This window comes from Mobula birostris, chromosome 7 (assembly GCF_030028105.1).
Source record: "Mobula birostris isolate sMobBir1 chromosome 7, sMobBir1.hap1, whole genome shotgun sequence".
In the NCBI taxonomy this organism is placed as follows: Eukaryota; Metazoa; Chordata; class Chondrichthyes; order Myliobatiformes; family Myliobatidae; genus Mobula; species Mobula birostris.
The window spans coordinates 21,737,736-21,750,395 of NC_092376.1; the positions used below are offsets into that span (position 1 = coordinate 21,737,736).

A 12,660-nucleotide genomic window follows, 5' to 3' on the forward strand; every position below is an offset into this window, starting at 1 on the left:
CATGACCTTCAAAGGTGTAAATATCAATTATTTATCCACTTTTAAGCTGAAACCAGTGTAAGACCATTCCCTACGGTTTTTCAGGTCTGGCTGAGTTAATTGTTGAATTTTTTTTTGAATGCTCTATATATGCAAACACTTTGATCCTAAAATCTTTTAAGCTTAGCTGATCAACTATTAACGAATCCACTGCAACTCCACTCACTAACTTATAGATTAAGCCAAAATGGATATCTCCCGTATTCATTTATTTAAGAAAAGACTTTATGCATGTGCCATTTTGAACATACATACCAGAGGTTCAGAACCCCTGACTGGCTGTCTCTGGGTTATGAATGAATGATTTATAGACACCAATATATACGAATAACCTCCCATGATAAACATTACTAAATTCTAATGTCTGACATTAATACATGCAATGAGTGGCCACTTTAGTAGGTTCAAAAAGAGCTTGGGACCTTTTAGAACTTTTTAGTGGGTTGCAATCATCGTGAGAATTTATTCATTGATGAGGTAGTGCGAGGTTTAAAAAGAACTTCAGGCCTTTTGAAATGTTTTGGCAGGCTGCAATCATCTCACGACAATAAAAAGAAGCAAGGTGTAAGCAGAGTGGCCATTGTTGGAGTGGACGAGTGCTAGAGTGGGCTTTGGCTCAACAGCCTTAGGGGAGAACTGGCACAGGCTAGAACTCAAGCTTGAAAAGTTAGAGATATAACAAATGTAGGCAGGATGGTAGTTAAAGAAGTGGAATGCTCCTGTGAGATGTGGGCTTTCAGAGTACTTGACAGTTTCCCTGGTGACTACACCTGCAGGAAGAGCACACAACTGCAGCTCCCGACCGACAAGATCGAGGAACTGGAGTTGGAGATGGATGTGCTCAGGACCATCCAGAGGCTGAAAACCTCATAGATAAGACTTCTACAGAGAAGGTCACACCTAGAGTGCAGGCTTCAGATAGTAGATGGTGACTATCAGAAGAAGAAAGCAGACAGAGCAGGGTTCTGCTGTGGCCATTCTCCTCAGCAACACCATTCACTTCAGTACCCTTTTGGATGCAGTTGGGGATGGGGGCTTAACCTATCAGGACACAGCAGAACCAGCTAGACCAGTGGTACCGTGGCTGGCTCTGAGACTCAGCAGTGAAAGGTTAAGTCACGTAGAGTAAAAGTGATAGGAGACTCCATAGTTAGGGGGGTGGACAAATTTTGTGGCCACGATAAAGATGCCAGGATGGGGTGTTGCCTCCTTGGTGCTAGGTTCCAGGATATCTCAGAAAAACTGAAAGAGATTCTCAAGAGGGAGGGTGAGCAGGCAGTGGTCGTGGAGAACATCGATGCCTATGATGGGTAGAAAGTGGGAAGAGTTCTTGCACTGTGAGTATAGGGAGTTAGGGAAGAGGCTGAAGAGCAGGACCTCCAAGGTAGTAATCTCTGGATTACTCCCAGTACTATATGCTAGTCAGGGCAGGAATAAGATGATAGTACAGATGAATGAGTGGCTGAGAAACTGGTGCAGGGGGGAGAGTTTCAGATTTCTGGACCATAGGGCTCTCTTCCGGGGAAGGTATGACCTGTACTACAAATAAAAGGACAGGTTACATCTGAACCTAAGGGGGACCAATATTCTTGCGGACAGGTTTAGTAGAGCACTTTGGGGGAATTTAAACTAATTTGTCAGGGAGATGGGAACTGGAGTGATAGGGGTGAGGAACGGGAAGTTGGTATCCAAGTCAATGCATTGTGTACTGAGACTGTCAGGAAGAACAGGCAAAATTGCAGTCAGTGGGATGAGTTGAAGTGTAATGTGTGCAAAATTGAAAAGAGTGATGAAGACAGGACTAAAGGTTTTATATTTGAATGCACACAGTACACAGACTCAGGCAGATGATCTTGTAGTACAGTTACAGATTGGCATATGTGATGCTGTGGGCATCACTGAATTGTGGCTGAAAGAAGATCATATTTGGGAGCTAGACATCCAAGGATACATGTATCGAAAGGACAGAGGGGGTGGGGTGGCACTGTTCATAAAAAATGAAATCAAATCCTTAGAAAGAGGTGACATGGGATCAGAAGGTGTAGAATAATTGAGAGTAGAGTTCAGAAACTGTAGGGGTAAAAAGATCCTGATAGTAGTTATACACAGGGCTCCAAACAGTAGCCAGGATTTGGGCTATAAATTACAAAAGAAGATAAAAAAGACATACAAAAAGAACAATGTTGTGACAATATTAGGGGATTTCAATATGCAGGTAGATTGGGAAAATCAGGTTGGTGCTGGATCCCAAAAGTGGGAATTTGTAGAATGCCTACAAGATGGCTTTTTGGAGCAGCTTGTGGTTGAGTCCACTAGGGGAAAGACATTTCTGGATTTGGTATTGTGTAATGAACCATATTTGTTTTGAAATCTTAAGGTAAAGGAACCCTTAGGGGACAGTGATCATAATATGATAGAATTTACCCTGCAGTTTGAGAGGGAGAAGATAAAGTCAAATGTATTATTATTACAGTGGAGTTAAGGGAATTACAGAGACATGAAAAAGCAGCTGGCTAAAGTTGATTGGAAGAGGACACTGTCAGGAATGAAGGCAGAACAACAGTGGCAGGAGTTTCTGCGCCAATTTAGAAGGTGCAGGATAGATGCGTCCCAAAGATGGGAGAGTATTCTAAAGGGAGGAGAAAGCAACCATGGCTGACAAGGGAAGTCAAAGACAGCAAAGAGCAAAAGACAGAGCATATAATATAGCAAAAATTAGTGGAAATTAAGAAGATTGGTAAGCTTTTAAAAAAAATAACGGCAGTCAACTAAAAGAACCATAAGCAGAGAAAAGATGAAATATGAAGGTAAGCGAGCTGATAATATAAAAAAGGATTCCAAAAGCTTTTTCCCCAGATATATAAAGAATAAATGAGAGTGGAAGATTGGATATCGGACATCTGGAAAATTATGCTGGAGAGGTCATAATGGGGGTCAAAGAAATGGTAGGTGAACTTAGTAAGTATTTTACATCAGCCTTCCCTGTGAAAGACACAGTGTGTCAGAATGCCATAAATTCAAGTTTGTCAAGAGACAGAAGTGAATGTAGTTGTTATTACTAAGGAGAAGGTGCTTGGCAAGCTGAAAGACCTGAAGGTGGACAGGTCACCTGGGTTAGATGGATTAGAACTCAGGTTCTGATAGAGGTGGCTGAAGAGATTGTGGAGGTATAAGTAATAATCTTGCAAGAATCACTAATTTCTGAAATAGTTCCCAGCGACTAGAAACTTGCAAATGTCACTCCACTCTTCAAGAAGGGAGTAAGGCGGAAGAAAGGAAATTATAGGTCAGTTAGCTTGATTTCAGTGGTTGGGAAGATATTGGAGTCCATTATTAAGGGTGAGGTTTTGGGATAATGGAGGCACATGATAAAGTAGGCTAAAGTCAGCGTGGTTTAAAGGGAAATCTTGCATGACTAATCTGTTGGAATCCTTTGAGGAAATAACAGGCAGCATAAACAAAGAAAAGTAAGTGGATGTTGTTTACTTGAATTTTTAGAAGACACTTGACAAGGTACTGCACATGAGGCTGCTTAACAAGATAAGAGCCCATGATGATACAGAAAAGATATTAGCATGGGTAGAAGATTGGCTGACTGTCAGGAGGTAAAGAGTGGGAATAAAAGGGGCCTTTTCTGGTTAGCTGCCAGAGATTAGTAATGTTCCATAAGGCTTGGCATTGGGACTGTTTCCGTTCACATTATACGTCAATGATTTGGATGATAGAATTGATGGCTTTGTGACCAAGTTTGCTAATGATATGAAGATAGGTGTAAAGGCACATAGCGTTGAGGAAGCAGGGAGTTTGCAGAAGAACATGAAGTGATTGGGAGAACGGACAAAGAAGTGGCAGATGGAATATAGTGTAGAGAAGTGCATGGTAATGAACTTTGGTAAAAGGAATAAAGGCATAGGCAATTTTCTAAATGGGGAGAAAATTCAAAAGCTAGAGGTGCAAAGGGATTTGGGAGCTCTTGTGCAGGATTCCCTAAGGGTAAACTTTCAGGATGTGTTGGTGGTGTTGTATTCTTCTATTTATACGTATCATATTCTGGAAGAATTAGAACTTTTATTTACAGCAACAAAAACAAGCCATGTTTTTACCAAGCCATGTTCCAGATCATTCTATCATTTCTGCACATGCACAGAACTCTCTCCAACCACATTCTTACATGTGATATCACCACATCTTCCTTTCCTTAAAAAGAAAAGCAATTAGCAACATTAACCAGAACAAATGCACACTTTAACAATTTTCTCTCAGTCTCTTTGGGGGTTTATGAACACAAATAGACCTTCTAAGTGGTTCACACAGTTCTTGTGTTTTCTTGTTATTTCCATGTTTTGTCTGGTCTTCATCGGTTAACTGAAACTCTGAAGTTGGCTCTTTCTTAAGGTCTTTACGATTTCTTCTTAACACTGCTCCTTCTTCTGTTTGGACCATGTATGATCTGGGTTGTACTTCTGCAAGTACTGTAGCTTTCTTAATTCCTTCCATTTCCATTTGTAATGAAATACAAATCTTCTTTTCTTCATCTAATTCATTCATTAATTGTGTAATCTCTTTTTTATGCTGAGACTTCATCATTTCAATAAAACTTCTCAATTCCTTCACTTGTGCTTTCACTTCTTCAATTGGATCCTGATTCTTGTCACTCTTTGGCTTCAGATCAGTATTGTACTGTACCGGCAAGTTTGACCTCTGTCCTCCTGCAGAGGTGAGATTATGACGGAATGCATGGCCCATTGATGCATGTGCGTTACTTCCAGAGGGCAAAATTGCAACTCTTGGTTTTGGTGGCAATGCTTTGTCAGATGCTAGTAACATAGGGATGGGTCTGGGAGCTTTCTCTATGACTTCCAGCCGTTCCATTCTGTCACTGTGTTCTGACTCTGTGTCACTGTCCAGGACTAAGATTCTTTTCACCAAATTTAGTCTCTCACAGGCAGATAGACCCAGTGTTGACTGTACATTCATTGGCACCACCACAAATGAAAGTGTGTGCACAATATTTTTGTGTGATACTTTTGTCACACATGTTCCTTTAACTGGAATGTCTGCACCTGAATACCCAGTCACATTTATATTTGTCTTATGTAACTTTGGTCTTGGCTTTGATGCATTAAACTCAGATTCTGCAAGAACATTTACTTGTGCTCCAGTATCAAGTTTAAACAGAATATTGTTTTGGTTCACTTGCAATGGAATAGTCCAGTCATTCTTACTGTGTTCATTTTCACAAAGCGCATCTATATAAAACTCCTCAAGTTCATTCTCAAGCACTGCATTTACTTGTTTTATTTTCTTTCTAATTCTGCAACAGCGTGAAAAATGATTACTCTTACCGCAGTCGTTGCACATTTTCCCATATGCTGGGCACTGTTTTGGTCGGTGCTGCCGCCCACAGTGATCGTATATCTTTTTTATCTCAGATGACGTCTTGCTCTCTGTCGGTTTTATTGTCGTTTTATTTCTTCTAATATGTTCACGCTTTTTTACAGTGTCTACATGGCAGCTTTCAATGAAAAGTTCCGTAGTCTGTGACGTCACGGTTTCTGAAGCTTTGCAAAGCATCAAAGCTTTTTCCAAGTCTAAATCTTGTTCTCTTAACAGTCTTTCTCTCAGACCATTATCTTGAATGCCACAAACAATTCTACCTTTAATGAGAGAGTCCGTCAGTTCTCCAAACTCGTATGTCTTACTACGGTGTCTCAACTCAGCAACATATTGATCAATTGTTTCAGCAGCTCTCTGCATACATTTGAAAAATTTATACCGCTCATACGTCACATTACGCTTCGGTATACAGAATACTTCAAATTTGTCCACTATTGACTTCAACTTTAAATTATCTCCATCTTCAAAAACAAAGTGATTATATACCTCAATTGCGTCGCCACCTATAACGCGGAGTAGAAACGCAGATTTCATTTTTTCCTATCTTTTATCTGCTCCAATCGCCGATAAATATATTTCAAAATGCTGTTTGAATTTTCTCCAGTTCTCAGCTATGTTCCCAGTCAGCTGAAGTGTTGGTGGAGGTTGCAAACCTTCCATTTTTAAAACTGTTAGCAAACACCAAAACAGTTCGAACTCTTTTTTCTTCGAGTATCTTCGCTTCTCCCGTGTTAGCAAATGTAATATTCTTCCAGACCGACTTCTGACACCATGTTGTGTTCTTGTATTTATATGTACCGTGGGTTAACAATAAAGAATCATATTCTGGAAGAATTAGAGCTTTTATTTACAGCAACAAAACCAAAGCACGTTTTTATCAAGCCATGTTCCAGATCATTCTATCATTTCTGCAGATGCCCAATACTCTCTCCAGTCATGTTCTTACACGTGATATCACCACAGGTGGTGCAAAAAGCAAATGCGACGTTAGCAGTCATTTCAAGAGGACTAGAATATAAGAGCAAGAATGCAATACTGAGGTTTTATAAAGCATTGGCCAGACAGCATTTGGAGTATTCTGTGCAGTTTTGGGTCCTTTATCTGAAAAAAAAAGTGTTTGCATTGGAGAGGGTCTAGAGGAGGTTCACGAGAATGATTCTGGGAATGAAAGGGTTAATATATGAGGAGCTTTTGATGGATCTAGGCCTGTGCTCACTGGAGGTTAGAAGAATGAGGGGGCGTGGACCTCATTGAAATCTATTGAATATTGAAAGACGTAAATAAAGTGGATGTGGAAATGATGTTTCCTATAGGTGACTCTCGGACCAGAGGGCACAGCTTCAGAATAGAGGGTTATCTATTTAGAAGGAATTGCTTTAGCCAGAGAGTGGTAAATCTGTGGAATTCATTGCCACATACGGCTGTGGAGGGTAAGTCATTGAGTATATTTAAAGTGGAGGTTGTTGATAGTTTCTTGATTCCTCATGGGGAGGGGTGAAAGGTTACAAGGAGAGGGCAGGGAAATATTGTTGAGAGGGATAATAAATCAGCCATGATGGAATAGTGGAGCAGACTCAGTGGGCCAATTTGCCTAATTCTGCTCCTATGTCTTACGGTCTTATTCCATGGTCAATGTCACTTAGATCACCCTTCTTCCTCATTCTGTTGTTTGGCCCGAACCTCTTGACCATGTCTGCATACTTTTATGCATTGAGTTGCTGTCACATGATTGGCTGATTAAATATTTACATTAATGAGCAACATACAGGTGTACCTAATAGAGTGGCCATTCTTCAAAACTGTGAGGTCATGTTCCTGGGCCAAACATGAGCTAGCATTTAAGAAATATCAATGCAAGTCTCTGAAACATCCTTCATGTCAATGTAGTGGCAGAAGGAACTTTATTGCATCATTTGTTTCAAAAAGAATCATGGAGTATGGATTCCATAATGAGTGATTTTGTGTATTTTCTGCTTTAGGGACTATACCATCTTTTGAATGTCTGTTAAAACAGAACATGTCTGTAACCCGGGGGTTGGCCTCTGTAATTCAATGTTAAGTACTGTAATATCCTTGGCTAAAATAGCCCGAGACTCACTTCGATAAAGCATAGCTATTCAGTTGATTTTCTGAGTCAGATGGTCAATATGGTATGGTGGCATGTAACTCACTTCAACTGGAGGTTCTAAAACGTTATGAGAGGCTTGGATAAGGTAAGGCAGTCAGAATCTTTCTACCAATGTGGAAATGTTGAACACCAGAAGATATGCTTTTAAGGTTAATGGGCTAATGGGGAGGGGAAGTGTAGTTTAAAAGCAAAGTGAGGGGAACAATTTAAATCATATGTAGCTGAAATGGATTACCAGGGTTAGTACTGGAAGCAGATTGTTTGGTGGAGTTGAAGAGACTTTTAGATAGACACTTGAAAATGAAGGGAATGGGGGTATATGGATGATATACAGGAGGAGGGCATCATGGGCCGAATGGCCTGTCCAGTGCGATACTGTTCTATGTTTCATGATCTAATCATTGCACACTGTTAGTGTTTACTTTTATAGTTCTGAGAAAGATGATCATTTTTTTGGACAATGGATGAACCTCAGTCTGTCTGCCATATTGATCTGTTCCAGATAGTTGGGGCTGACCAAGATTGTCCTCTGTTCCACAGGGTCATCCTGTGATGTGGGGAATGTCACAAATGGTGACCAGGCATCAGGTGTCAGGATGGTGTAGGCCTGTGCATCCTATTGCCTATATCACTTCAATTTTCCACGCGCGCGCACACACACACACACACACACACACACACACACACACACACACACACACACACACACACACACAGAGTGCTGGAGGAACTCAGCAGGTCATGCAGCACCTATAGAGGGGGATGAGCAGTTAATGTTTCAGTGCAAGACCCTTCCTTAGGATTGGAAAGGAAGGGGGAATAAGCCAGAATACCCCAGCATTTTCTGTGTGTTGCTCAAGCTTTCCAGCGTCTGCAGAATCCCTTGTGAATTTAATTTTCCATCCCACTCTCATTACTGATTTCTGACCTCAAAGCAATCCAATGAAGCCCAAAATAAAATGGAGCAGTTAATCTCATTTTTCAAATTGACAAAGGGATTCATTGTTTTAATTTAACCATTTCAGTTAATCTACCTTTCCAGTTTCTGTCAGAACCAGTCAATTAGATTGTAATGCTATCAACCCATAACCTTAACAATGGTTTTTCCTCTCTCCATAGATGTTGCCAGACCTCTTAGTATTTTCTCCATTTCTGATTCCCATCCATCATATTTTTGCATCTCACAGTTGTAGCAGGGTTGTATTTTACTCACACCTCACTCTTTTATTTAGAACTCCTCCAGAGAGATCAGTTTTGTTAACTTTATTTGTCACATGTACCACACTGTGCTTCATGTATCAGTTGGTTTCTTTTTCACACTCACTCACTCACTCCACTTCCCCTTCTCTGCAGTATTGTGGTGTCATGGTAGCGTGCTGGTTAGTGCAACACTATTACAGCTTGGGGCATCAGAGTTCACAGTTCAGTTCCAACACAGTCTATAAGAAGTTTGTACGTCCTTCTCATGAGCATGTGGGTTTACTCTGGGAGCTCCAGTTTCCTCCCACAGTCCAAAGACGTACTGGTTAGTAGTTTAATTACTTACTTACTGCCTGTTATGCCACTGGCATTTAGAGCAGCAATGAGGGTCCTCCATCTCCGGCAGTGTTCAGGGCTTCCTTCATCATGTCAGTAGCTTTCTCTCAGTTTTCACTACTGTCAGTCATGCAAGTCCCAGGTGGAGACTCAGGATTACCATCACACTGAGATATAAAAGTATTCTTCATTGCTGTTTCTGTAACAATTTAGTTTTACCTGTCAGGATTGTTAGCCCTGAGCTGAATCCCCGAACCTGGAGGACCAGTGGACCACTCTTACTCTTTGACCTGCTTGGCATGGGTGACCCTACCAAGAGCCAAAGCATTAAGCCCTGACTCCAGCCAGCTTAGCTCTCTGGGCTATTGAGGCGTGCAAGCCTCTGCGTCGTGACAAGGTTGTGATCCTTGTTGAGGTAGCAGGTTAATTGGTCATTGTAAGTTATTCTATGATGAGGCTAAAATTAAATAGGTGGGTTGCTGGGCTGTACTCTTTGGGGTGGAAGAGCCTGTTCTGCTCTGTGTCACTAAATAAAATAAAAAAAAGATAATTGCTTTCAAATTTCTCCAATTTTTGATTAAAAAAAGTTGAAACATTAATCCTATTTCCCCCTCAATAGACAGCACTTGACCTGCTGAGTGTCTCTTTATTTCTAGGTAATTGAAGTGACATTATTCAAATTGAGTCATTCTACCTAATCATTAATTATTTAGTTTTGATTGCTTTAACATTGTTGTTCTGCCGCTTGCTCCCACCATTGACACCCACATCCCATACATGAATAGAAAGATTAATGTTATGAAGCTTGTGTAATATAATCCAACTAGTTGATTGAGACTGGCAGCTGAGGAGGAATGATGTTTACTGGGTTTCCTCTGCCTCGAAAGTCTCATGCCTGAATAAAAATCTTAATTTGGCAGTGGAGTGATTTCTACAGTGAATTCCAGTCAGAGCTGTATCAGGAAATTGAGGGAAAACTGACTTTTACAACTCCTCCCTTGGAGGGTCAGACACCCTGAGCCAATAGGCTGGTCCTGGACTTATTTCCTGGCATAATTTACATATTACTATTTAAGTATTTATGGTTTTATTACTATTTATTATTTATGATGCAACTGTAATGAAAACCAATTTCCCCCAGGATCAATAAAGTATGACTATGACTATGTGATATTTTCCCATCGGTAAAGGGCCTGGAATGAGGCACTACAAAATTAGATTAAAAGACATAGGGGCAGAATTAGGCCATTCAGCCCATTGAGTCTGCTGTACCATTCCATCATGGCAGATTTATTTTCCCTCTCAACCCCATTCTTCTGCCTTCTCATAACCTTTGATGCCCTTACTAATTAAGAACGTATCAATCTCTGCTTTAAATATACCCAATGACTTGCCTACACAGCTGTCTGTGGCAATGAATTCCACAGATTTACCAACCTCTGGCTAAAGAAATTCCTCCTCATCTCTGTTTTAAAAGGTACATCATTCGATTCTGAAGCAGTTCCCTCTGCTCATAGACTCTCCCACCAGTAGAAACATCATCTCTCTGTTCACTCTATCTAGGTCTTTCAATATTGGATAGGTTTCAGTGAGATCCCCCTCATTCTTTTAAACTCCACTGAGTACAGGCTCAGAGCCATCAAACAGTCCTCGTATGTTAACCCTTTCATTCCCAGTCTCAGCTTCAGTAGTTCCATTTAGTATCAGAGAAATGGACATAATATGGATCTGGAAATTTTGTTCTTCACAGCCATCCATGAAAACAGATGACTGCCCAAAGAATGAGTGACAGTAAAAACATGAGAACCCCAAAGCCCCACTCCCATACACCAGCAGCAGACCCTCCCTCTCCCCACTTACTTTAGCAATAAAAAGCATCAGCACTGTCCACCCACCAAGCAAGCAATAGCAGAGCCCCCAAGAAAGACCATGATCTTCAGTATAACGAAAACTAATCATTCACCTAACAATTTGACATACCACAGGCTCTCTTTCCTCCTAATAAAGGGACAGAGAGGCATCCCCCTTTCGCAGTGAGAGGGGAGACATAACAAACAGCTCGCTGATATGCGATGATAAAGTTTGCCGCGTTGCTTCCCCCCCCCCGAGTTCTCTGACTCAAAAATCAGCAACAAACTCTCCCCCACCAGTGTGTGTGTGTGTGTGTGTGTGTGGGTGTGTGTGAGAGAGAGAGAGAGAGCGAGAGAGATTCATTCATTCTTTCGCTGAGGACAGAGCCCCCTGACAGTCAATCCACTGTTCCTAATTTTCAGCTTTCTCCCACGACGTTTCAGTCGGTGGCATTGGCATAGAGTCGACTCGTCCACAGGGCTGGGAAGCCTCAGAACCCCAAAGACACGCTCGTTTTCTCGGCTGTGTCCTTGGGATTTTGAAACGTGGGTGGTCATGAGTCCTCGGGAGTGGGTCCCACCATCACAAAGATCTGAAACCTTAGCGTAACACCAGATCGGGGTCTCTGACTGAAGCCCAACCCTGAAAAGGGTAAAGAGAGACGTCAAAAGTAGAAATTAAGCTGTTTCTGCAGATGAGCTTGAAGGAGTCGCTATTAAGCACCATCGTAGCTCCTCCCCACTGTGAACTTGTGAACTTCCTCTGGATCTTCTCCAATTCCGCACATCCTTTCTCAGACAAAGGGCCCAAAAGTGCTGACAATACACGAAGTGCAGTCTAAGCAATGCTATATAAAGCCTTATGATGTTAATCCTCACTCATGTCTTAATATTATTAGTTAAGTTATTTTGCTGAATCTATACATGCTCTACAGATTGACGACTGAGCCTACTTGCACAAATTAAATGTACCAGCAGGAAAATGGGAAATATGTGAGCTGGAAATACGTGTACTTATTTTTTTTATTTAGCGAGGTGCGCATATGACATAGTGGCTTAACGATGTATCTCATTCACATACATATAACCAGTAATGAATTATGCAATTATGCGTAAAAACAAGTTTTACAATATTATTCAAATATTACTGAAGTATTGAATCAACTACACTCCTTCGTGCAAAGCGATAAACTTCAACTCGATATAGATTGCATCTCAACTTAATATGTAACGTATTGCTCTCTAGTCATCATATATACTGTATATATCGTGCACTATGTAATACAACTACTATACAGACATCCACAGCTTAGGAAATTTTAAATTTTCCCATTCAGGCCGAAAGGTTTAATTGGATTTGAAGTTTCTTACTCTTGTGGGATAACATCTTTCCTGAAGGATGGGGTTTGGGAGGTCTGTCTGCCTGGCAGGTGAAGTGTGGGGCCTTCTCTCTGGTGGTCGTAGGAGGTGACTCTGGAATTGCAATAAGTGGTTCTTTTGGCTCTAGACACCCTTCTTCTCCAGCAATTGACTCTGATCGCCTCAACTGCTGCATGAGTCGTCTCCAGATGACACCAGACATAATTTCCACTGTGTCGCAGAGTCGGCTGGTCTGTCCTTACTCTTTTCGATCGCCTCTGTAGTCCCTTGTCAGGACTGCTTGTCCAGGAGCGAAACATCTAATCTCCTTGTTTGAGGAACCCTCAATTT

General features: G+C 41.2%; 1 protein-coding gene across 1 annotated transcript in view; it reads left to right on the top strand.

Annotated features, from left to right (window-relative positions):
* Positions 1–12,660, top strand: part of oca2 (oculocutaneous albinism II) — a 503,930-nt gene that overhangs the window by 228,535 nt on the left and 262,735 nt on the right. The gene's annotated exons all lie outside the window — the stretch shown is intronic.